Source organism: Gorilla gorilla, chromosome 2, assembly GCF_029281585.2.
Source record: "Gorilla gorilla gorilla isolate KB3781 chromosome 2, NHGRI_mGorGor1-v2.1_pri, whole genome shotgun sequence".
NCBI classification, from domain to species: domain Eukaryota; kingdom Metazoa; phylum Chordata; class Mammalia; order Primates; family Hominidae; genus Gorilla; species Gorilla gorilla.
In genome coordinates this window covers 36,395,123-36,419,775 of record NC_086017.1, presented here as the reverse complement: position 1 = coordinate 36,419,775, position 24,653 = coordinate 36,395,123, and the positions used below count along the sequence as shown (strand labels likewise).

Sequence of the window (24,653 nt, the reverse complement as noted above, 5' to 3'; positions counted from 1 at the left end):
TAATGTTCACTCACCTCATGCTGCTATGTCTAGAACAATGGTTTCCAATGCTGGATGCTCAGAATTCCCAGGGGAGCTTTTAAAAATTGCATATGCCTGGGCTCCATTGCTGAGCTACCAAATCCTTATCTGTGGTTGTTGGAGCCCAGGCATCAGTGTTTTTGAATCCAACCTCTCTCCCTCCAAGACACTGATCAACAGCCAGGATTGGGGACCACTGACTCAGAATTCAAATTCACCTCTACTATTGAGATCTTGTTTCTAAGTAGTCAGGTTCAAGCAATGTGACTCATATATAAAAGATACAATTTATAATATGAGCCCTTATGCAGTATTTAATGTGTTTTCCTGTTTCCAGGTACAAGATGATGTTTTTTTTTTCTTTTTTCTACCGCCAGGAGAACAGAATTGGACTCAGCAAGAATGAGGTCTTGGTTGAATGGAGAGAGAGGATAAGAGACAAGACACCCCCGATACTATCCTTTCCCTCTCTGTTCCAGGGCAACTCAGTAACATCCTGATATGGGATATCATCAGAAACTAGAGAGTTGACCCACTAGATCCTGAGCCTGGACTTTGTGCCTTCTGACAACCAAATCATTGGCTGGAGCAACAATTTACTTCTGCCTGAGGAGTGGGCTACAGAGTCCCTCCCAGCCTATAAACCCTGAAGCATTGCACCAACTGTAATGCATATCCAATATAGTGGATTTGTTTATTGGCACCTGCAATATGCACTCCTTAACTCTCAAAAATCATGTTGTAGGCATTAACTTAATGAGATAATGAATAATTATTGAGCTTCTACTTGTGCTTAACACTGTGGTAGGCACATTTATGAACAGAGAATAGGAATTAAACCCCAACTTCAGGGAACCTCTGTATTATGCACCTGTGTAAAATAATGGAAAAAAAAAGTGAGCTGAACTCTGATCAGCGACCAGAGATCTCTGGGACTTTGGACACTGATCAAAACTGAAAGTACACATAGCAGAATAAGAAGAATAGAGTTGAACCAAAATGTGGACATATTAGAAAGGATCTTGAGAATCCAACAGAAGAAGTTACACTTGCTGCATGGAGTCAGTGGGGGATTTGGTCCATTGCCCCAATGATACACGAAGGAGCAGTGAAACTGGAGGACAGGGAAGGGCTGGGTGGGTAAGGAAGGCTGTTGATGTGACTCAGGTAGAGGTAATTACATGATGTTATGGCAATGGTATTCCATTTTGAATAGGAAAAAATGATAGAATTAGTTTTTGGGAGGGGAGAACAAAGAAGAATGAGTCAAAGGAGAAACAAGATTTTTAGAGTAAATGAGTGTATAGACATAGACAGTCATGTTGGGAAAGAACTCAAAAGTCTGCTTTTTAGACATATTGAGTTTTAACCCATACTGGGATATTTAAATTAAAATTGCCAACTGGCAGTTAAAGATAAGAGGCCGGAGTCTCCATAAAATAAGAGATCTTCAGTTTTAGATTAAGAAAGATACACAAGGAGTGTAGTCTGAAATGAGAGGACTGATGGGATTCTTTAAGATTAAGAACCTAAGAATAAACAGAACACAGAGTTGCGGTCTGGGGAACAGCCTCAAAAGAAGAGATCATCAATAAGTTTTGCATGTTCATGGGAGTTGTGCTGGTGTAGTTATTTATATGTGTTAATAACTCCTATGTAGTTTTAGTGTGATTGAAATCTCAGACTTTTGCCCAAAGCAACTCCATCTTATGCTATCGATTCAAAATTTTCCACACAGAATAAAGTACCTTTTGCACATTATCTTATGTTGACCAACTAATTAGCTCTAACAGGAAGTTTTCTAAAAGAGAGAAATGTATACAAAAAGGGGAGAGGCAGTTACTTTTTTAAACTGTGACCTTTATTTTTCATATTTTATTTATCTTTTTTTAGCAGATAAGGTTAAATACCTTGCTGTTCAAACTGTATTACTAATTTATTGAATTTGTGGGAAAAACATTAAAACTTAACAGTATTAAGCACTAAACCATCTTATTTATTTTTAATCAACAGATCATTATTCATTCTCCAATTACCATTCAGTCATAGCTCTCCATATTATTCCAGACTGTGAAACATAGAGCAAGCCAAGGTGCATAATAGAGAATCTATGTAATGGGATTCAACAGAAAATAGCAGAAAATAGTCACAAACTTTCTTTCAGACTTTAAATAATATCACTAACCTATGTGGGCCAATTTTACCTCATCTATAATATGGGCCTAATAAGAATTAACATGCTCACCTACTAGGTTTGCTATGAAGAATAAAACTAAAAAATGGAATAACTTCCTCACATGCTTTCACTATGTCCCCACCCAAATCTCGTCTTGAATTGTAGTTCCCATAATCTCCACATGTCATGGGAGGAACCAGGTTGAGACAGTTGAATCATGGGGTCAGTTTCTCCTATCCTATTCTTGTGAGAGTGAGTTCTCACGAGATCTGATGGTTTTATTAGGAGCTCTTCTCCCCTTCACTCATTTTTCTTCTTCCTGCCATCATGTGAATAAGGACATGTTTGCGTCCCCATTCTGCCATCATTGTAAGTTTCCTCAGGCCTCCCCAGCCATGTGGAACTGTGAGTCAATTGAACCTCTTTTCTTTATAAATTACCCAGTCTCAGGCAGTCCTTTATAGCAGCATGAGAATGGACTGATACATTTTCTAAGCCATGAAGCCTATAAACATGAAAGTCATTACATTGTAAATGCTGCGGTCACCAGAAAGAGATTCATCTATTAGCAAAATGGTAAGATAAGCAAAGGAGTGTTTGTGGGGCAGATCCCAAGCAACTCTGAGGGATTCTGAGAGTACTACTGAGATTGTCTTACTTTGAGTATCCCTCAAAAGGAAGCACTCAGGCAAGAGTTTTTGCTGACATTGTTTCCTTGGGAAGCACTGTAAGGGAGCAAGAAAGGAAAACAGGGAGGGAGGAGAACCATAAAGCTTGCACAAATGAGGTTACTGCTGTGAGCAGCAGATGCTCCATCCCACTGGGGACTATTTGGGACACTCCTCAAAATTTTCCACTAGGGGGTGAGAAATATCAGGTACTTAGGTACCAACTTCCATTGCACCCTGGGAGGGTTACTCCTAGAACCTTAGCTCCTAGGCACTTCCAGGCTGTGACATGTAGGAGCCAAGCATGCTTTCTGTAGAGTGATATAAAGCCATGGGGATGTACAGAAATGTCTGCTGGTGACCTCCAGGGTAGGTCAATGGCATTTAGAAGGAGCATCCGAGCATCTGTTTCAGAGTCAGACAGACTTGGTTTTGAATCCTGGGTCTCCTCTCCATAAGCTGTTCTGTCTCAGCACATCACTCAGCTTTCTTAGCTTCAATATCTCCAGCTGCAAATTGGGAACAACAGTAGCTACCCTGCGGAATGTTAAATACATTATTATGCATTCTTTCAATGGCATGTGTAATAGCCGATATTATTTTAAAATATTCAATGTTCTAGGAAATGCCTCCTGCTATAAAGGTAAGTCAATAAGAGAGATCACATTTATTTGCAGCATGGCTCCAATTATGTGAAGTATATGTATTTTATATGTAAAGGCAATAATTGGGACAAAATATACTAAGAGATTAAAGGTTCTTAATTCTGGATAATAGATTATTTCTATTTTCTTTTGCACAGTTTTTTTTTCCTTTTCCTATATTTTCTACAAAGCGTATATACTATTCTGTAATCAGAAAAAGGCAAATTTTATAGAACTTGTTTTCCAGGGCTCTTGTAAAGATAATAGATCATTACATTAATACAAAAAAGTGCTTTTATAGCACATGACAAAATGTGCACTCAACATATGGTCATTATAAAGAAGAAGATGCTGCTAATAAAAATAACTGATTAGATGAGTGGTTACTATTTTTCAGATCCTGTACAAAGCACTTTATGTTTATTTTCTCTTTTAATTCTCATATCAGTCTTATGTGGTAAGTATTGGCCTTACCACCATTATAGAGAGGTAGGAAACGGAGAATTATTAAGAAAGTTGTGGCTTATTTTTGAAAACACTTTCCTATGTCTTAAAACGCCTCAGAACGGTTTTGGCACTTTTAAATAAATGGTTCAGAATGGCATGTATTCGTTTACTTAAAAGAAGGCTTCGGAGATTGATATGGTTTTGATAACTGCTATGTTAACAACAAAATGGTTAAAATGAAATGTCAAAGAGTAGCCCCTTGGTCACTTCAGTCTGTGATCACATTGCGTGGTGGAAATCAGACGGACTTAGGAAGCTTTCAGCTTGGCCTGAAAGGTGAGATTTTTATGCATCTCTGAAATGCAGTTATCTTTTCTTACAACAAATGAAAGCTGAAGATAGGCATTTCAGCATGCCAAGACCTCATATCTGAGAGATAAGATTTGAAGAGAAGGCTGCTGCTTGGACAGCTCTATTGCAGTACACATAACAACAAGAACAAAAATTCCAGGACATGCTCATTATGAGCACAGCATGAGAAAAAAAAAAGATTTGTATTAAACAGAATAGGTTTACTTCATTTTATTTATTTTGCTGACCATAAAGCTGAGGACCTTTTCCTGTTTCTTTGTTATTATTGTTGGTTTGCTGTGTTCTCTGAAAGCATTTAGGACTTAATTAAAATAGTTTAAATCGTCATAATCTGTCAAGCTTACAATTCCCCTTAAAAGCCTCTCTGCTCTCCTCTTAGTGAATTTCATTGTAAGGAAATCAAAGAGAAAAGCTCTGGAAATCATCACCATCAATATAAATGGGGAAGAGGGTACAGGAAGAGAGGGAGGTGAAAGTGCCTGCATTATTTGAATAGCAGTAAAGCCATTCATAATTTCAGCTTAATTATCTTCAAATGATAAAAGGCTTCAGCTACTGTTTGTCAGAAGTAAAGTCTTTGGAAATAAATACATAGCACTAGCTCTATTTATTTTCATGGCACTTCTCTGATTCTGTTTCTTCTTGGTGGAGAGGATCCAAGAAGCGGAGGAGAACAACACTTTGGTTATGACTGCTTTGTTTTAAGGTGGCAAGGACACTTGTAAGTGCTTTGGACATACACTACCTTCAATTCAGTGGAGGCTCCTGTGTGGATGAGCAAAAGATCTTGTGTCCCAGATAGAGAACACACATTGGTTTCCAGGAGATATGAACACTGGAACTTCTACAGGTGGGTTTATATTTGTAGATTTAATCCCTTAAACAGTATTAAGAAAATTTAGAGTCAAAAATGCCATGTCATATTGGTTTAATATCATTTTAGCTCCATTTTGTGACACATCTCTTGATTTTACCTATATTTTCCATCATGTTTTTCTAATTTATATTTTCTTGTGGTATTGTATGCATTATTTTGAGCTATCTTAAGTTATTTTTGGAAGAGAATGAAGTATAAAAAACATTTTAAAAATAGTACATAGGCAATTGTGAGGTCTCTACTCAATACTTGGAAAGATGGAATGAAAATACTTGTCCTTAAGGAGTGAAAATTAAAAAAGCCCACACTATGCAGAGGAGACTGTGTGCCAGGGAGTATGATTATAGATTGGTTGTTCCACGTGGAGAAGGAATATTTCAGTTATAAGTGGTAATTTGCTGTACTCTTGAGATACCAACTGAACAGTCTACCATTGTTGCAGAGAGAGCCTCTAAACCTGCGGATCACAAGAATTCTGCCTGGGGTGGGGAGAGGGGGAGGGATAGCATTAGGAGATATACCTAATGTTAAATGACGAGTTAATGGGTGCAGCACACCAACATGGCACATGTATACATATGTAACTAACCTGCACGTTGTGTACATGTACCCTAAAACTTAAAGTATAATAAAAAAAAGAGAGAGGTCTCTACTGTAGGGCAGGGGAGGTTCATCAGACATCATCATGGCCCAGATAAATGATGTTATAAACACCTATTTCCTTTTGTCCTACATCATTGCCAATGTAGCAACTTTATGATTATTCACTGGGCTTCAGGCACTTTGATAGGGGCACCATAGACAGAAAAGTATACTGATTCCTAAAACAAACCCTGTCTCACTGTAAAATTACTCATTGAATTTCTGGCATATCATTAGTAATGTATACTTACATAAGAGAAGTTTAACACTAAAACACTGATCATGCCAGTGTATGGAGAAAGTCTAGTTTCTCTTCCTGTGAGGTTGTGTCCTACTCTGAATTTATCACCTCATCTAGAAAGTAGAACTTATGTGAGTTCTAAGTGGCCAGGCCACAGCCTTCCCTTGGTTATAGCCTCTCCCTGGATTCTGTCTTTGGTTGAGTTCCCACAGACTTCTGACTTAATGATTTGACTACAAGAAGTTTATTTGAAAGATAATCCCTAGGATCACCCAAAAAGAATAGAAGGGAGTCCAGGAAGGGAAAAATCCAATGTGGTCAAATGAGGCTAAGTGCTGCTGGGAGACTCTGGGAGATGGTTGTAAATTGCCACAGTTGTCCCACACGAGAAGTAGACTAATCTTCATCACTTTCCTTATTGGCCAAAAATTGTTTCCAGAGACGTTAACTCCACAGGACTCTGCCTAGGCTAGGCATACTTCTTTGGTCAGAGAAAATACTCAGATGTCAAGTTGCAGGTGCAAGCAGGAGGAAACCCTTGGAGTGTTGGAAACAGCAAGCACTGACAAAATTTGGGAGGGTCATCAGCAGTGCCTGGCAGTGTCCTTCAATAATGGCAGCATAAGACACAGCACTCTTGCATTTCCTGTATCCCTACTCACGCTTCACTATGTACTTACTGTATTCATTGAGTTTGATTCTGAATTCTTTAGCATACTTTATGAGAGCAATGCATGTTGGATCACTAAAAAAGAACACTAAACGAAGGCTTAGAGTCCTATTGGTGCTTTAAGAAAAGAAGAAAAAAAGCATTGAAACTATGAACATGCAAAATCACACAATTTTATCAAATCTCTACATTGATGTTATGGTAAGAATTGTTTCCATTTTGAATTATATTTGGTGATTTGGGAGGTGTGGTAATCAGACCTCAGAGCTTCTAATGGTGTTAACGAAGTCCTGAGAATGAAGATGAATCCAATCAGAGACTAATTAGCTTCCTACCCTAAGGGCATTGCATGGTTATAACCACCTCCAGGAGGAAATGCCTTTCCAACAGCCAGGCTTCCTTTTCTGGGAATGGCCTCAGCATGTAAAAGTGGAACTGAGGTAGCAGTGCCTTTACTGGATGATCCTGCCCCTTTGGCCACAATGATTGAACAAAGTTGTGCCAATCAGAGTTGTGATCTGAGGAATTTTAATATTTGGATGAAGAAACCAAGAGCAAAATGGATCAGTACTGAAAAACGTTAAGGGGGTAGAACTTTAGAAGGAGGGTCTGCTATGGTTTGGCTCTGTGTCCCCACCCAAATCTCATACCAAATTGTAATTCTCCGTGTTGAAGGAGGGGCCTGGTGAGAGGTGATTGGATCATGGGAGTGGACTTCTCCATTGCTTCTCTTGTGACAGTGAGTCAGTTCTCAGGAGATCTGGTTGTTTAATAGCGTATAGCACTCCCCCCTTCACTCTCTCTCTCTCCTGCTCTACCATGTGAAGATGTGCCTGCTTCTCCTTCACCTTTTGCCATGATTGTAATTTTCTTGACACTTCTGTAGCCATGCTTCCTGTACGGCTTATGGAACTGTGAGTCAATTAAACACCTTTTCTTCATAAATTACCCAGGCTCAGGTAGTACCTTACTGCAATGTCAGAACGGTCTAATACAGGGTCCATGTGCTCTTCCAGAGAGTTGAGGTCTTGGTTTTTCTTTCCATTCCAAAGCCAATGTCATTAAACTCTTCCTAAGACTCTACCAGAGTGGAGTGGATAGAACATTTATTTCTTACCTTTTTAGCATCTAGCCCCCAATTCTGACTTTCTAACAGGACCCGGTTGATATTCAGTTGTCTTTTTTGTGTGGATAAGATGACCCTACCCAACCATTTATCTCTATTTCCTTTGTCATAGTGACCACCCAGACCAGGTCATCCCTTGGTTCACAGAGACTGGTAAAGTATTAGGCACATGACCCAAATCAAGACAAAAAAAGATATAAGGTGATTTTTTTTTTTCAGAAAACTGGGGGAAAATCATTCTTGCTTTTATAAAGAAGATATCCTAAGAGATGGCTTCTCCTCTTAGGGATGATGTTTTGTCAATGTAAAGGCTGGTAGTACTGCAGCCATTTTTCCACCTTGTGGAAAGGCAGCTTAAAGATGAAACATAAGGGAGGGAAGAAAGACAAAGAAAACATATACTCCACGTCATCACTGATCATTGAGGCTTTCCCTGTCGCAAAAATATCTAGTTATCTGAGCCAATAAACCTCCCTTATTGTTTAAGCCTGTTTGAGTTGAATTTTCCATTCCTTGTGGCTATAAGCATGTAGTTTGTCTTAGGTCAGATTTTCCAGAATCAAAGCCTGAGACAAGGATTCATGTGCAAATCTTTTTTTAGGGCAGGGATCTCTGGAGAAACTGGGGTGTGTGGCATGTAGGGGTGTGAAGAAGAAGAAATTAAACAAGATGTGATATCAGACAGAGAGTTTCAGTCACATTGTGAAAGGAAATCTATAGTAAGTCATTCATAATTTATATTTAACCCAAAACCAGTGAGCTAGAATCTCATACTCTCACATCATTCAGTTACTGACTAAAAACTGCCCCAAGGGGACATAGAATTTCAGACATTTACAGCTCTCTGAGTAGGCAGGTGAAGTGGCTCTAGAAAGGAAGTCTTTCAAAAACAGTTGCAGGTGCAGGCAACAGCAAAGAGAAGCCAGAAGAAGAATTAATAAAAGTAGTAAAAGGGATTAGGATCAGAGTGAATCTGAGTGGAGCACCAACAGTATCAGCACATACATTTATTATCTTTCAGTTAAAGTTTATTGATTCCTTTTGTTGAGTACCTACAAAAAGAACCTGTGGTTAATATAGACAAGTAAATGGAGGGCACAAAATCATGGTGATAGTGAACATGATGGTTTTGACAAAGTTCAAGGAGTGTGTAGGTGTCAATGTCACAATAGATAGTGGAATGGTTTAATGAATCTGAAGCATAGTGTGCTATACAGACTCCAAGATAACTTTCTTTACTCTCCTCTCTTGCTATTTAATGGTTTTGTTAGTCCTCTCCAACAGCAAATAGGACTGGCCTGCATATCAATAAGATATTGCAGAAATGGTGGGGTGTGACTTATGAGGCTAGGTCATAAAAATCACTGCAGCATTGAATCTATAAATTACCTTAGGCAGTATGGCCATTTTCACGATATTGATTCTTCCTACCCATGAGCATGGAATGTTCTTCCATTTGTATCCTCTTTTATTTCACTGAGCAGTGGTTTGTAGTTCTCCTTGAAGAGGTCCTTCACGTCCCTAGTAAGTTCGATTCCTAGGTATTTTATTCTCTTTGATGCAATTGTGAATGGGAGTTCACTCATGATTTGGCTCTCTGTTTGTCTGTTATTGGTGTATAAGAATGCTTGTGATTTTTGTACATTGATTTTGTATCCTGAGACTTTGCTGAAGTTGCTTATCAGCTTAAGGAGATTTGGGGCTGAGACAATGGGGTTCTCTAGATATACAATCATGTCATCTGCAAACAGGGACAATTTGACTTCGTCTTTCCCTAATTGTATAGATTCAATGCCATGCCCATCAAGCTACCAATGAGTTTCTTCACAGAATTGGAAAAAACTACTTTAAAGTTCATATGGAACCAAAAAAGAGCCCACATCGCCAAGTCAATCCTAATTCAAAAGAACAAAGCTGAAGGCATCACACTACCTGACTTCAAACTATACTACAAGGCTACAGTAACCAAAACGGCATGGTACTGGTACCAAAACAGAGATATAGATCAATGGAAGAGAACAGAGCCCTCAGAAATAACACTGCATGTCTACAACTATCTGATCTTTGACAAACCTGAGAAAAACAAGCAATGGGGAAAGGATTCCCTATTTAATAAATGGTGCTGGGAAAACTGGCTAGCCATATGTACAAAGCTGAAACTGGATTCCTTCCTTACACCTTATACAAAAATTAATTCAAGATAGATTAAAGACTTAAACGTTAGACCTAAAACCATAAAAACCCTAGAAGAAAACCTAGGCATTACCATTCAGGATATAGGCATGGGCAGGGACTTCATGTCTAAAACACCAAAAGCAATGGCAACAAAAGACAAAATTGACAAATGGGATCTAATTAAACTAAAGAGCTTCTGCACAGCAAAAGAAACTACCATCAGAGTGAACAGGCAACCTACAGAATGGGAGAAAATTTTTGCAACCTACTCATCTGACAAAGGGCTAATATCCAGAATCTACAATGAACTCAAACAAATTTACAAGAAAAAAACAAACAACCCCATCAAAAAGTGGGCAAAGGACGTGAACAGACACTTCTCAAAAGAAGACATTTATGCAGCCAAAAAACACATGAAAAAATGCTCACCATCACTGGCCATCAGAGAAATGCAAATCAAAACCACAATGAGATACCACCTCACACCAGTTAGAATGGCGATCATTACAAAGTCAGGAAACAACAGGTGCTGGAGAGGATGTGGAGAAATAGGAACACTTTTACACTGTTGTTGCGACTGTAAACTAGTTCAACCATTGTGGAAGTCGGTGTGGCGATTCCTCAGGGATCTAGAACTAGAAATACCATTTGACCCAGCCATCCCATTACTGGGTATATACCCAAAGGACTATAAATCATGCTGCTATAAAGACACATGCACACGTATGTTTATTGGGGCACTATTCACAATAGCAAAGACTTGGAACCAACCCAAATGTCCAACAATGATAGACTGGATTAAGAAAATGGGGCACATATACACCATGGAATACTATGCAGCCATAAAAAATGATGAGTTCATGTCCTTTGTAGGGACATGGATGAAATTGGCAATCATTATTCTCAGTAAACTATCGCAAGGACAAAAAACCAAACACCACATGTTCTCACTCATAGGTGGGAATTGAACAATGAGAACACATGGACACAGGAAGGGGTACATCACACTCTGGGGATTGTTGTGGAGTGGGGGGAGGGGGGAGGGACAGCATTAGGAGATATACCTAATGCTAAATGTCGAGTTAATGGGTGCAGCACACCAGCATGGCACATGTATACATATGTAACTAACCTTCACGTTGTGCACATGTACCCTAAAACTTAAAGTATAATAGTAATAAAATATTCTTTGGAAAAAATAATAATAATAATTTAAAAAATCACTGCAGCTTCCACCTTGTTTTCTAGGACCATTCATTCTTGGGGAAGCTAGATGCCATATCATAAAGAATCCATGCAGCTGTATAAAGGAGATTACATGGTGAGGAGCTGAGACCTCCTGCCAACAACCTATTATGGAAGAGAGTCCTTTAGCTCAGGCAAGACTTCAGATGATGAAAGCCCTGGCTGACATTTTTTTTTTTTTTTTTTGAGACAGAGTCTTGCATTGTTGCCCAGGCTGGAGTGTAGTGGCACGATCTCGGCTCACAGCAAGCTCCCCTGGCTGACATCTTAACTGCAATATCTAATGGGAAACCCTAAGCCAGATAGCTCAGCTATGCCACTCTTGAATTCCTGACCTGAAGAAACTGTGAGAATAATAAATGTTAATTGTTTTAAGCTGCCCACTATTGGGGGTGTTTTATGCAGCAGCAGACAAAAAATACACAATGCCAACCACTTACATATCTGGAACATACTTTTCTGAAGAACAAATACACTTTTTATTTCACTTGTTCATTCATTCATTCATTCATTCATTGAGTAGTTCATGCCAAGAAATGTACTATATAGAAGTGATACAGACCTTGTCCCAGCCTTCTAGGTGCTCCATCTAAAGCCTACAAATTTTCAAACATACCTTGGGTTGCCTTAGGATTATCTGCTACTGATGTCAATATACATAGAAAATAACATATAATCTAGCAATCCCAATATGGTTCTGTATCCAAAGGTAATGTAATCAGTATGTCAAAGAGATATCAACTGCGCTGTACTTCCATGTTTTGTTTTGTTTTTGTTTTTTTGAGACAAGGTCTCACTCTGTCACCCATGCTGGATTGGAGTGGTGCAATCACAGCTCACTGTAGCCTTGACCTCCCAGGCTCAGGTGATCCTTCCCCCTCATCTTTCTAAGTAGCTTGGACTACAGGTGTGCACTACCATGCCTTCATGCCTGACTAATTTCTTTTTGTATTATTATTATTATTTTTTTTTTTTGAAGAGACAGAGTTTTGCATGTTGCCCAGGCTGGTCTTGAACTCCTGGGCTCAAGCAATCTGCCTACCTCAGCCTTTCATAATCATGGTAGGATGACAGGCATGAGCCATTGCACCCAGCCTCCCATGTTCATTGCAACATTATTTATGATAGCCAAGGTATGGAATCAACTATCAGTAGATGAATGGATGAATGGATAAAGGAAATGTAGTATATACACACATGGGATATTACTCAGCTTTAGAAAGAGTTCCTGCCATTTGCAAAAATATGGATGTATCTGGAGGACTTACATTAAGTGAAATAAGCCAGGCACAAAAAGGCAAATACCAGTGGGGCGCGGTGGCTTATGCCTGTAATCCTAGCACTTTGGGAGGCCGATGCGGGTGGATCAATGGCTGTCAGGAGTTTGAGACCAGCCTGACTAATGTGGTGAAACCTCATCTCTACTAAATACAAAAAATTAGCTGGGTGTGGTGGCACATGCCTGTAATCCTAGCTACTTGGGAGGCTGAGGCAGGAGAATTGCTTGAACCCGGGAGGCAGAGGTTGCAGTGAGCTGAGATTGTGCCATTGCACTCTAGCCTGGGCACCAAGAGCGAAACTCTGTCTCAAAAAAATAAAAAAAAATAAAAAAGAAAGAAAGAAAAAGAAAAAGAAAAAAATACCACACGACCTCACTTACATGTGGAATCTAAAAAAGTCATATTCATAGAGTAGAATGGTGCTTACTAGAGGCTGGGGTGGGGAATAGTTGAGAAAGAGAAGGAAAATACAAAGCTGATTGGAAAAGCTATTTGTACATTTAGCTAAAAGCCTGAGCAAAAAAGAAAAATGTTAAAGGCAAATTCAGGCAAATACATCATTTTGTCAAAAGCCAATGGGATTGTCTTAAAACTGATGCCCTCCACTGACCCAATGGCACCAAGGAGAAGATAAGCTCCTGCCACATATCCAGTGCTGAGAATTATCTTGACAAGACCATTCATTTTTGACATTGCACATGTTCTGAGACATTGCATTCCTGGAGGATGGGGATAATTGTGTGCAGTGTTCAACATGCTCTGTATTCAGTGTCAACTCTGCACAAATGAAGCACTTATGCCTTTTAGTTGGGTGAGGATGATGATCACAGTCAGCCGACCCAAGCGCAATATTCTGAAAATTCAAGAGTGCAGTCAGATCTGAGAAGTTGGAAGACCTGATATTAATTTTTCCAAGCAAATTTGTCCTCTCTAATACGGGGCTAATGGTGAAATCATAAAGAACAGAATCTGTCTAGTTTTTTCCTCACAATTTACAGATTTTTTTCATTTCCCACTTCTGAAAATATAATACTAGAAATGGGCTCAAGCATTATGTGGTTTTTCTGCCCCAACAAGTATCTGTTTTGGATGATACAAATGGTATATACAAATTTATGTAAGGTGCATGGTTTTAGGTAGCATGTATAATTTGATAAAAGTCAGTGAGTATCACTTAATTAGAGGTTTTGACAGAGCTCTATGCCACTATGCTAGTATTTTTATGGGTCACTTTTATAGCTTCTTAAAAGGTTTACTTTACATATACCAGCTGAAAATATTTAAACTATATAACTTTATAAATTTTGACACCTGTGTACACTTGGGAAATTATTATCTCAACTAATATAATGAACATATCTTTCATATCCAAAAGCTTCTTCTGTAATTCTTCCCTCCTGCCTTTCCCCACCAACCTATCCTCTGACCACAGGCAAACTCTGATTTACTTTCTGCCACTATGATTTGTTTATATTTCCAAGAATTTTATATAAATATAATTTTATGCTGCCTATTCTCCTAGGCTGGCTTCTTTTGCGCAACATAATTATTTTGAGATCCATCTTTTTTTTTTAACAATAGACAATAGTTTGTTTTTTTCCTTGTTAAGCAGTGCTTTTTTCCTTTTAGATATTGATGAACATTTGAGTTGTTTTCAGGTTTTTTTGTTTGTTTGTTTTGCTTTTTTTTTTTTCTTTGAAACAGAGTTTCACTCTTGTTGCCCAGGCTGGAGTACAATGGCGCAATTTCAGCTCACTGCAACCTCCACCTCCCGGGTTCAAGTGATTCTCCTGCCTCAGCCTCCCGAGTAGCTGGGATTACAGGCACCCGCCATCACACTTGGCTAATTTTTTTTTTTTTTTTTGTATTTTTAGTAGACACAGGGTTTCACCATGTTGGCCAGGCTGGTCTTGAACTCCTGACCTCAGGTGGTCCACCTGCCTTGGCCTCCCAAAGTGCTGGGATTACAGACGTGAGCCACCGCACCTAGCCTGTTTTCAGTTTTTTACTATTACATAAAGTGACTATGAACATCTGTGTACAAATCCTTATGTGAATATATGCTACCAATTATCTTGGGTAAAATTCTAAGAAAGGAATGGATGGGTCATATGACGGGTATATTTTTAATATTTTAAGACATTGTCAAACTGTTTTCCAAGGTGGTTGCACCATTTTACATTGCCATCAGGTGTATACAAAAGTTCTAGTTGCTCTACATTTTTACCAGCACTTAGTATATGGTCACACCTTTTAAAATTTTACACATTCTAGTGGGTATTAGTGGTTATCTCATTGTTGTTGCTTTTGAGACAGAGTGTTGCTCTGTCACTTAGGCTGGAGTGCAGTGGCACGATCTCGGCTCACCGCAACCTCCACTTAACTGGGTTTAAGCAATTCTTGTGCCTCAGCCTCCCAAGTAGCTGGAATTACAGGTGTGTGCCACCACACCCAGTTAATTTTTGTATTTTTTGTAGAGATGGGGTTTCACCATGTTGGCCAGGCTTGGCTTGAACTCCTGACCCTAAGTGATCCATCCACCTTGGCCTCCCAAAGTGCTAGGATTACAGGTGTGAGCCACCACACTCTACCTCCTTGTTGTTTTAGTGTGCATATTGACTCTAAGGAATAACTAATAATGGTGAACACCTTTCATGGCTTATTTGCCACCTGTACATCTTCTAATCTTTTGCCCATTTTTTGATTGGGTGTCTTATGTTCTTATTTATTTATTTATTTATTTTTTGAAACAGAGTCTCATTCTGTCACCCAGGCTGGAGTGCAGTGCCACAGTCTCGACTCACTGCAACTTCCACCTCCCAGGTTCAAGTGATTCTCCTGCCTCAGCCTCCTGAGTAGCTGGGATTACAGGCACCCACCACCATGCCCGGAAAACTTCTGTATTTTCAGTAGAGACAGGATTTCACTGTGTTGGTCAGGCTGGTCTCGAACTCTTGACCTCAAGTGACCCACCTGCCTCGGCCTCCCAAAGTGCTGGGATTACAGGAGTGAGCCACCACTCACTAGTTGGATTAAGAGTTCTTTAAAAGATACGTGATTTGCCAATATATCTTTTCACTTTTTTAAGAATGTCTTTCAGAGAGAGAATTCTGAATTTTGATGATGTCCAGTGCTAAATTACTTCTTTTATAGAATATAATTTTGGTGTAGCATAAAAGTCTCTCTAATCTAATGTCACAGAGATTTTTTTTAGTGTTTCTTTTCATAAGTTTATAGTTTTTTTGATTTTACATTTAGTCTGTCATCTATTTAAGTTTTTGTTTATGGTTTTAGGTATGAATTGAGGTTTTTGCTGTATATGAATATTAAATTATTCAAGCATCGTTTATTGAAGAACCTGTCCTTTTTCCACTGAATTGCCTTTGCACTTTTGTCAAAAATCAATAGACCATGAATGTAGGAGTCTACTTCTGTGCTCTGCATTCTGCTTTATTGATCTATTTTCTAAATTTATGTCAATACCACACTGGGTGTAGTATGTCTTAAGATCACATAGTGCAACCTCTCCAACTTTGATCTCTCTCCTTTTCTTTTTGGCTAATCTAGGTTCTTTGAATTTGTATATGAATATTAGAATCAGATTGTCAATTCCTATTAAAAATCCTGCCAGAATTTTGTTTGATATAGAATTGAATCTCAGATAAATTTGAGTAATGCTGATAACATATTAGTCTTCTAATACATGAAAAAGGCCTATCATTCCATTTATTTATGTCTTGCTTGTTTACTTTCAGCAATGTTTTGTATTTTTCAATGTATAGTTCTTGCATATCTATTAACAAATGTACCCTTATGAACTTCATATATTGATGCTATTGTAAGTGCTATTTTAAATTTTAACTCCAACTTGTTCATTATCAGTATAGATTAAATACTTTTGGTATATTGACACTGATCCTGAAAATTTGCTAAACTTATATATTGGTTCTAGTAACTCTTTTGTAGATTTTTAATATATTTTACTCAGAGTCAGTCATCATCTATGAATAAAGATTATTTTTTCCTTTCCAATCTGGATGACTTTAATTTTTTTTATTTTGAAATAACTTTAGATTTACAAAAGAGTTGCAAAGATCATATAAAGTGTTCCTACTTATCCTTCACCTATTTTCCTCTAATGTCAACATCGTACATCCTTGTGATGGCTCCAGTTGGGACTGGAGCTCCCCGGTTGCCATCCAATGCAACTGCAGACCCAGGGCTCCTGCTCAACTGAGCAGGCTGGAGTCCCACCCTCCTGCGCGGGGATACAGCCACCCAAGCTGCAGCTGTGGATCCGAGCCTCCCTGTGCTCTTAGGGGAGGGCCAGGAGCAGGGAGGATCTGCCTTCCTGGGTGCCAGTGTGGCTGCCGCCGCCCTCCTAGGTGCAGGAGCCGGGTGTCTCTGCAGCCTGCACCTTTGGGGGCCCCAGGAAGGAAACCCCTCTCCCCCATCTTTGCAGGCTCAAAGATGTCTGCCCGGACTCTCTCCATTCCCCGCGTCTGCTCCCATCTCCAAACAGGGTTGGGATCGAGCCCCAGGGCCATGAATGGCAGCAGGAGGCAGAGTTCTGAACGGAATGGGTCCTCAGTAAGGCCTCACCTTTGGGCCAGGGAGAGTCTGAAGGCTGGGCTCTTCTGGGCCCTCCCATGGCCATTCATGGGCTAATCAGCATGCACTTCTTCCCCTCTGAGGTCCATAAAAGCCTTGAGCTCAGCCAGAGGAGGGCAGAGGATGGACAGAGGATGAAGAGGGCAGAGAGACGATGGGACCCGACGACCACTAGCTGTAGATAGCTGCAGAGAGGAGCAGATAGCTGCAGAGATGAGTACCGTCTCAGCTGATAGCTGAGGATGATGGGAAGACAAGCTGCCCAGAGGAGTACCCTCTCTGCTGAGAGCTGCAGACAGTGACCTGCTGGCAGAGAGAAGCTGCCTCCTCTGCTGAGAACTTCAGAGACCTGCAGAGACATGGGAATGACTTGCCTGTGGAGAGGAGCCACCCTCTCCAGGGCCTCCTCTCTGCTAGGAGCTGAACACTCTGCTGGACGAACTGCCTACAGTGAGGAGCTACCCACTCCTCTGAGCTGTCCTAACACTAAATAAAACTCTTCTACACCCTTCACTTGTCTGTGTACCTCATTCTTTCTGGATGCAGGACAAGAGCTCAGGCAAAAGTGATGTGGCCACAGAGGTTTCCAGCCAGAAAAATCAACACCCAGAGATCCCATAACACTTGGTATGTTTATCAAATGTAAAAATTTAACACTGGTGTAATACTACTAACTAAACTAGAGACTTGATTTACCCAGGTTTTTAAATTTAATTAACTCCTCTTTTTTCTTCTCAGATCCAGTCAAGCATACCTCATTGTATATAGTCATCGTGCCTTCTTAATTCCCCTTGATCCATAAAGTTCTCAATCTTTCATGACCTTAACACATTTTTGAAGAGTAGTGATAAAGTATTTTGTAGAATTTAGATTTATCTGATGTTTTCTCATAAATATATTAAGATTATTAATTTGGGGGAATATTATCACTTGTATACCTAGTTTTTTGAGAGTTTTTTTTATCATTAATGAGTATTACATTTTATAATTTTTTTTGCATCTGTTGTTTAATAATAGGGGTTTTATTTTTTCTTCTGTTAGTCTAATCTATTGCATTGTTTCATTTTTAAATATAAACTAATCTTGCATTCCTGGCATAGAACCCGGTTGCTTAGATAGATAGATAGATAGATAGATAGATAGATAGATAGATAGATAGATAGATAGAGATATATAGATATTCTTTATTCATTCTGAATTTCATTTGCTAATATTTCATTGATAAGTTGTGTCTAGGATTTGAAGGGCTATTCATCTAAAATTTACTCTTCTTATAATGTATCTCTCAAGTTTTGGCCTCATATAGTGACTTGGGAAGTAGTCTCACCACCTCTATTTTCTGAAACAATTTATGTTAGAGATCTGTTGTTTTTGACTTAAACATTTGACAGAATTCACCAGTGAAGCCATCTGGTACTGAAATTCTCTTTATGGGAAGAATTTTCATTATTAAATAAATTACTTTAATAGATATAGAGTTATTAATACTTTCTATTTTTATGTGATTTTTAAATTTCCTTTTAAGGAATTTGTTTACTTCATCTAAATTGTTAGGTTTATTAATGTAAAATTAAGAATAACTTGTTATGAATCATAATTTCTCTGTATACTTTAAATGTACATAGGATCCGTAGTGATGTTTTACTTTCATTTTCTATATTTGTAATGTGTGAACTGCTCTTTATTTTAGCTCATATCTCTAGAGGTTTATGCATTCTATTGATTTTATCAAAGAAACAGCTTTGGTTTTATTGTTCTTTATTTTTGGTTAATTTTCTATCTTGTTACCTTATACATTTATCACTGTTATTTCCTTTGTTCTACTCTCTCTGGGTTTTATTTTCTTCTTTTCCCTAGCTCCTTGAGATGGAAGTTTATTTAATTAATAATTTCTTCTTTTCTAATACCAGCATTTAAAGATATTCAATTCTCTTTAAGCACAACTTTGGCCATATTCCATAAATATGCTATGTACAGATATGCTGTGTTTTCATTGTCATTAGTTGAGACATTAATTTCATAGTACATTTTAATTTACAAATATTTGTGTTTTTTCCAAATATTATTTTATGATTGTTTCCTAATTAATCCATTTAAATATTTTATATCATATACATCAAAACTTTTACTAGTTATCAGATGCTGGGATTGGGGGAAATAACAGGTGGTTAATGGGTGAAAAATATATAGTTAGAACAAATAAGACCTAGTATTTGATAGCCCAACAGGGTGACCATAGTCAACAATAATTTACTGTATCTTTTAAAATCACTAAAAGAGTGGAATTAGAATGTTCCCAACTCCAAGAAAGTATAAGTGCTTGAGGTGATGAATACCCTAATTACTATGATGTAATTATTACACATTGCATGCTTGCATCAAAACATGTAGCCCATAAATATATACACCTATGATAGTGAAAAATAATCTTTTAAGAGCTCCAAAACTTTTTAAATGTATTGAGACTTATTTTATAGGCCAAAATATGGTCTACTTTGGCAAATGTTTCATGTGCCCATGAAAAAAAGTACTTTCTGCTATTTGAGGGCATCATGTTTTAAAAATATCAGCACTTGGTTGTTTAAGGTTATTCAGGTCTTCTGTATTCAGGTCTTACTAATTTTATGTCTACTTATTTCTGTCAATTACTGAAGGTGGAATATTAAAATCTTCAAATGTAATTGTTGATGTTTTACTTCCTTTACTTCTGTTGGGTTTTGCTTCACATATTCTGAAGCACTGTTTTAGGAGCATATACATTTATAACTATATGATTTCTTGAGTCTTTCGTTAACATAAAATGTCTTTTTTCAAGTTACTTGCAGTGCAGTCTGATTCTCTGATGTTTGTTTTTAAGATTTCTTAGGGAAAATGTTCCTGTAGAGCTAATTTACTCCTATTACTAGGTTGTGAGCCTATTGATATATCCACTATATCCCTGGGTAATCAATGAGTTCTCTCCCCTTGGCTCGCCAGCCCATGTGGGTTCTGGTAACTGTTCTTGGAAAGTTGTTCTCTACTTTTGTAGTCATTATTTCCTTGGCCTCATACATTTTTAGCCTCATGTTCACGATTTAGTCTTCAATGACTTGAAAGGACCCCATTTCAGATTTCTGGAACGTTTTCTCTATATAGATTCCCTCTCACTGATACTCTCTGGTCGGGCAAATTCCATCTCAAAATCCTTGAACTTTGGCTGGGTGCAGTGGCTCACGCCTGTAATCCTAACACTGGGAGGCGGAGACAGTAGGATTTCCTGAGCGCAGGAGTTGGAGACCAGCCTGGCCAACATGGTGAAACCCCGTCTCTACTAAAAATATAAAAATTAACAGGGCGTGGTGGCGGGCGCCTGTAATCTAAGCTACTACAGAGGTTGAGGACTGAGAATCACTTGAACCTGGGAGGCAGAGGTTGCGGTGAGCTGAGATTGCGCAACTGCAGTCCAGCCTGGGCAACAGAGCAAGACTTCATCTAAAACAAACAAACAAAAAATCCTTAAACTTTAATTTCTGTCTTCTGAGCTTGAAGAGACTGCTGTGCTCTGCTATATACTCTGCTATGTTTCCCCTTCTGGCATTGCATTCTCAAAAATGCCTTCAGGCAAAAAGCCATAGTGACAAATGGACTGAACTCTTTTTACTTCTCTCCTCTTAAGGATCACTTTTTTTTGTTTCTTGTTTACAAATGTTTGAGAACAGCCATTTCATTTATTTGTCCAGTTTTTTACTTATTTATAGTTATTGGGAAGTGTATTAGTTGGCAAGGCTGTCATAACAGAGTAGCATAGACTGGCAACTTAAACAACAGGAATTTATTTTCTCACCGTTCTGGAAGTTAAAAGGCCAAGATCAAAGTTTGACAGAGTTGTTTTCCTTTGAGGCCTCTCTTCTTGGCCAGTAGATGACCGCCTTCTCTCTGTGCCTTTACACAGTTGTCCCTATCTGTGTCTGTGTTCTAATATCCTCTCCTTGTAATATTGGATTAGAGCCCAGTCTAATGACCTCATTTTAACTTCATAACTTTTTAAAGAGCCTATCTGTAAATACAGTTACATTCTGAGCTATTGGGGCCTTACGTTTCAACATATGGAATTTTTTTTGGTGGGGGACACAATTCACTCACAATGAACAGTCCAGTAATGACTACTCTTTCATGCCAGCAACAGAATTTTTGAATACTTGCTATTTGCCAGTCATTTTATAAGCATGTTGCAGACTTTAACTCAATTAATTATCCTAATATCCCTGTCTGATAGATATTATACACTCTAGTTTAGATCTAAGGACACTAAGCTCCAAGAATTAAGTAATTTACCTAAGGTGCTGTAGCTAATAAGCAGAAGAGCCTGGATTTGAATCTGAGTATTCAAATCCCTGAATCCAAAGCTCTGGTTCTTAACCGCTGCGCTTTGCTTTCTTTTAGGGCACACATGAAAGGCAAGACTCATGTCTCTAGATCATATTCTTGGAACTGTGGGCAGATATTCCTAAAATACCTCGCCTTGAAGCTTAACTGCATACAGAGTTTTACTTCTTAGCAACTCACAAATTTTCCCATGTCATAAAACAGAAAAATACTAGAGTATAATTCATTACTCATACAAAATAAACATCTTTCATTTTGTTTGTCTCTCTCACTCAACCTCTTACTTTATCTATATGTATATAACTTTCCTTATATTTTTAAAAAAAGCAAAAATTGAAAATTTCTATAAATGAAGTGTCAAATAGCATAGTGATCCAGCCTATGTGGAGAAATAAAGTTTGCTTTATTTCTAAATTATCAGTTATATATGGATAGCTAGACAAAGATAACTCTCATCATTTAGGGAGTTAATTTTTTCATCAGTCATATAAAAGCATTCATTTAGGCATCAGTACAAGTAGTTAGATATTGATTTTTCATGGGCCCATTTATGTCAAGGATAATCAATAATTATAAATACATTATGACAGAAATGTCTTCTATCTTAAACAATAAATTAGACTAACACTTGGCATCTAAGCTTTAGTTTTTAAGTATCTTATGACAGCAGGAGTCTTCCATGTAAAATAAATAGTTAATATATGAGGCAGAAACAGACAGTAATATGTAGTGTGGATTCTAATGTTGATATGTCAGTTTGTGGCACTGCAATGTGATTTCTATGCAGGTCATATTTTCATATGCATCTTGAGCTATTGATGGTCAAATGAGAATGGGCCTAAAGGGCCAAATTGATTGGGGTTTGTCTTATAAAATTGGTCCAATTTTAAGTATAAAAATTTATTCTTTATTCTCCTTTCTCAAAGAATTTCTTTCAATCTGTGACTAAAATGTTAACATTATGTTCATGAAGACAGAGTAAGAGGTCAAAGAACAAAAGTCAAAATTTCAGTCAGGCATCAGAGTATTGAAAGAATATACCACTATCGAAGCTCTTTACTCAGCTTATTTTATAGACTAATGATAATCTAGACCTTCAGCTTGTTCACTGAAAGTACAGCTTCTGGTGTGGCAATAATGAAAAGAGGAGCTTGAGACAAGGACTCAGAGGTAGTCAGTCTGGGAAGTCATCTCAGGAAGCAAGAATGAGGAATTGGAAAGAGGAAAATAGAGAAGTTATCAAAGACAATAAGGATGTATAATTTGTTTGTCACTGCAAATCCTGGGACTGAGTCCTACCGAGGAACCTCTGAGGCACCATGTAGAACATTCCTTAGAGTTTCTTCTCTGAAGGATTGCAGAATGTGGGTAGTATTTTTCTGTCAACAATCATACCCCATTAATTGAGGGTTGTCCCCAGGGGCATTAAACCTCTCTCAATTCTGGCCTGTGCCTGGTTGCTGGATGAGGAGACTTTCCAGTTCCTAGAGAAAGCCCAGGGGCAGAAAACCAGGTGAGTCTGAGGGGATGACATCAGCGGCCAGTGCAAGGAACTGTCCACTGTGGCTCCTCTGAGATGAGTTTTGGGATATAATACAGAGCATCGAAGACATCTGCCACAAGTAGAGTATTTGCTTTTTTATTTTTAAAGTGTAGGATTTCTTTCTGAGGGTAAAAGTGAGGATATCTTTCTGAGGATTTCTTTCTTCCTGATGAGCATGTTTCTTTTCAGTGAGGCACAGAGCACTGCTGAGTAGCAGCATTTGTCCAGCTTTCTAATGAAAGATGAGAATGAAATTTTATCTTTCTCCAGACATGGTGCAATCTGGACCTGGGATTAATGACCACAGAGATGAAATCTTTAAAGCATTAATCCCAGTGCAATGGCAAATGCACAAATATAAACATATGTGCAAATCGGGGTTAAAGACTACTTAATACTTTAAGAAATCTGGAGGGAGTACATTAAGTGTGGCCTTGTGAGCAGATAAAATAGGTGGCCATTCACAATCTATATATTTGGAGAGCTGCCATGCCTGGGGAAGAAACACCGCACTGACACTTTTCTCATCTTTAAATCAGGGGAACTTCATTATAATAATATTTTTAATGACCTTAATTGACACACAATAAACTGCATATCTTTAGACTGTATACATTGCTAAAATTTGACATGAACACACCTGTGAAATCACCACCACAATCAAGATAATGAATGGATCAATCACCTCCAAAAGTTTCTTTTTGCCTTTTTGTAATCCCTTGTCTGCCCTACTCCCTCCCCAGGCAACCACTGATCTGCTTTCTATCATTACAGATTAGTTTATATTCTAGACAATTGTATATGAATAGGCTCATACAGTATGTAATCATGTTTTGTCTTTTTTTATACTCAACATAATTATTTTGAGATTAATCTGCATTGCTACATGTATCAATAGTTTATCCTTTCTATATCTGTACTTTTCATTGTATCGATATGCTACAACTCACTTACTCATTAACCTATTGACGTATAGTTGGGTCTTTTCCAGTTTCTGGCAGTGACAATAAAACTGTTTTGAAGAATTATATACAAGTCTTTGTATGGACATATGTTTTCTGTTCTCTTGACTAAAACAGAAATGGCTGGGTGATATGGTATGTACATGTTTAACTTATTAAGAAACTGACAGACTGCTTCCAAAGTGGTTACATCATTATACATTCCCACCAACAGTGTATGAGGGTTCCAGATGCTACGAATCATTGCCGACAGTTTGTGTGGTCAGTGATTTGACCATTAGTGGGTATGTAGTGTTATCTCAGTGTGATTTTAATTTGCATTTTCCTAAAGACCAATGATTGGGAGTATGTTTTTATGTGTTTATTTGCCATTAGTATATCTTATTTGATGAAATGTCTATTCAAGTCTTTTGCCCATTGTCTCATTGTATTGCTTGTTTGTTTATTATTGAGTTTTGAGAGTGCTTTACATCAGTCCTTTTTAAGTATCTGATCTGCAAATATTTTCTTTCCAGCTGTGGTTTGTCTTTTCATTATCTTAATAGTGACTTTTTAAAAGCAGAACTTCTTCAGTTTGATGAAATCCCA

General features: G+C 38.1%; 1 long non-coding RNA gene across 1 annotated transcript in view; it reads left to right on the top strand.

Moving 5' to 3' along the window:
• The window catches only part of LOC134758038 (uncharacterized), a 38,208-nt gene extending 37,408 nt beyond the window's left edge, over positions 1 to 800 (top strand). The window contains exon 3 of the long non-coding RNA XR_010132780.1: positions 399 to 800. This is a non-coding gene — a long non-coding RNA (uncharacterized lncRNA). The remainder of the gene's footprint in view (positions 1 to 398) is intronic.
• Positions 801 to 24,653: the final 23,853 nt, after the last annotated feature.